The sequence below is a fragment of the Tupaia chinensis genome, unplaced genomic scaffold (assembly GCF_000334495.1).
Source record: "Tupaia chinensis unplaced genomic scaffold, TupChi_1.0 Scaffold000320_2, whole genome shotgun sequence".
NCBI lineage: Eukaryota > Metazoa > Chordata > Mammalia > Scandentia > Tupaiidae > Tupaia > Tupaia belangeri.
The window spans coordinates 3878259-3881347 of record NW_006159814.1 but is presented as its reverse complement, the minus strand read 5'-3'; positions in this window follow the sequence as shown (position 1 = coordinate 3881347).

The following is a 3089-nucleotide window of genomic DNA, read 5'->3' as shown; positions in this document are numbered from 1 at the left end:
TTTTAGGGAGATTTTCACTGTAGGGCACGTGCGCTCGCCAGACAGACAGAGAGAGACATAGAGACATAGAGACAGAAAGCGAGAAATCACTCCCCAGGGGGGATGGTCACGCTGCAATCCCTTCTCCTCCATTCTCCTCTTGGGATCTTGGGCACACACATGCACATGCACCCAACATAACTCACACCCCTGAGGGGGGTGATTTCTCACTTTCTGTCTCTCTATCTTCCTCTGCCTTTCTGGTGAATGCATGCCCTATAGCAAAAATCTCTTAAAAAAAAAAATCCATCATTAATATAAGCAAATTTGAATTTAAGGCATGAAAGATGTTCTAGGGAAGTTGATGTATAAAAGATGAAGATTTAAGTTATTCAAAATTAAAGATATAAGAGATGAGAATATAGGCAACTAAGGCAGCATATCAGCCACTTTCAATTTTTTTTAAAAATGAGGTTGATGAAAATCTGATTAAAATAGTATGTTCATTTTGTTGACTAATTGGCCAGAACAATAACTTATTCAAATTTGTAGGCAGATCTTTATGGCTCTTATACTAAAATTACATGTAATTTCTTGTTTAGGGGTTATTAAGTAAATCAAAACACAATTTTTCCTTCATTCCTTCCTCCCACTATCCTTTTATTTTCTTCATTAAACTTGCATGGCTTAGAGTAACTTAGTGTTCTTTATAACATGAATTATGAGATTGAAATAATATATTTTATTAATATATTTTACCTAAGACAAATGTGCCCAAAATGCTATCATTTTAACATCTAATTAATATAAAAATTACTGAGAAATTTTACATTATTTTTTCATACTTAGTTTTGAAAACTTGGTGTCACTTACTATTACTTATTTTAAATTAACAAATAAATTCATATATATTATGGACTAGCAGATGGCATATTGGTTACTTAGCTGGACTCCCATGTGGTCGACCACAGTTTAAGTCCTGGACCAGGTGGATTATAATTCACGCTGGGCATGTGTGCGCATGCCCAAAATCCTAAGAGGATAATGGAGTAGAAGGGATTGCAATATGGTCATCCCTCCTGGGGGTTGATTTCTCACTTTCTGTCTCTCTATCCCTCTCTGTCTCTCTGGCAAGCGCACATGCTCAATAGTAAAACAAAACCAAAATCAAAAACAAACAAACAAAAAACACTTTCTCTAAAAAAAAAAAAAAAAAAAAAAAAAAATCAGGGACAACCAGTAAGCGTAAGGGCTAGGAGCAGTTAGCGTAATGGCTATGTCGCTGGACTCCCACGTAGTTGACTGCGGTTCGCATCCTGGACCTGGTGGCTTAAAACTCATGTGGGGCACGTGTGCGTGCATGCCCAAGATCCCGAGAGGAGAATGGAGGACCTGGGGGGTGATTTCTTGCTTTCTGTCTCTCTGTCTCTCTCTGGCTTTCTGGCGAGCGCATGTGCTCTGTAGCAAATACCTCTCCAGAAAAAGAAAGAAAGAAAAAAGAATACTTCATTAGACTTTGTAACAGAACAATTTATGAATATGCCTGTCTCTCCCTTTATCTTGTGACCCTGTTGAATATTTTGTCATTTCAAAGTTTCTTGGCACAGTATTCCAAATAGAGAGGGTCAATTTCTCTTTAAGAAAAATGCATAAGTAGTGAAGTGCTTTTCCAGATCTTCTGCTTTTCTACCTCAGTTTCCACTTTTGGATATCATGAAAACTTTAAGTTTATATTTAGTTTGAATTATTTTAGAAATTCGTATTCCTATTTATTATCATAATGTTGGGTTTCTTTAATTAAGTATCCCATCAAAATAACATGTGCTCTCACTTATATGTAAAATCTTAAAAAGTCTAATTAATAGAAGCAGAGAGTATAATGGTGATTATCGGGGACTAAGGTAGGGGTGAAAGGATGTTGCTCCTAAAATCCAAAAGCTCAGCTAGACAGGAGGAATAAGTTCAAAAGATCTGTTGTACAATGTGGTGGTGATAGTTTACAACAATGTATTGTGTACTTGAAAATCCTAAATAGTTGATTTTAAGAGTTCTCACCAACAAAGATCTATTAAATGTGAAGTAATGCATACGTTAATTAGCTTGATTTAGCCATTCCACAATATCTATAAGTTTCAAAACATGTTGTACACTATTAAATATTGGGTGGTCAAAAAATTCATGACACATTTTTACGTAGAAAAAATACATCATGACTTTGCCAACAACCTAATATGTCTGATATTTTTTTTTTTGAGAGGTTTGTTTGTTTGTTTGTTTGTGTTTTGCTATAGGCGCGTGCGCTCGCCAGACAGACAGACAGAGAAAGACAGAGAGATAGAAAGCGAGAAATCCCCCCCCCCCCCGGGGGGATGGCCATGCTGCAATCCCTTCTCCTCCATTCTCCTCTCAGGATCTTGGGCACACACAGACGCACCCAGAGGGAGTTTAAGCCGCCGGGTCCAGGACTGGAACTGCAGTCGACTACATGGGAGTCCAGTGACATAGGCATTACCCTAACTGCTGGTCCCTGAAGTAAGTATTCTAACAAAGACTGTGTAAAAGATTACGGCACATAAATAGCAAAACTAAATTAATTTCAGCCAGGAAGCACTGCAAGGAGTCTCAGAGGAAACAAATTCAAATTAGATTTTGAAGAAAGGAATATGTGAAGAGGTGACCATTCTAAGCAATTCTAATATTCATTCATTTGCTTAATACACTTCAAAGGTTCTCATTACTGTTAGGATAAAATACAAAATTCTTAAAGGCTCCACAAGGCCCTGATCAATTTTGTCCTTGTTTATATTTCTAGCCTCCATTCTTGCTTCTCTCCTTTCCACTCATCTGGTTTAATTTCTGTTCCTTAAATGTACCACACTCCTGCTTTTTCACATGCTATTAATTTGCTCTGCCCCAAAGACTTCTCTTCTTTAACCTGTCCAACTCTAAGTCAGTCTACACATGGCCTCTGAGATCCATTTGCATAGTAAAAGTCAAATGAGGCAAATTCTTCACTGTAAGTGTTATTATTTTTCACCTTGCATAATGTTATGAACTTCTTTCTGTAACATTTAAATGTTTATTTCAAAGCTAAACTATAAGATTCCTGA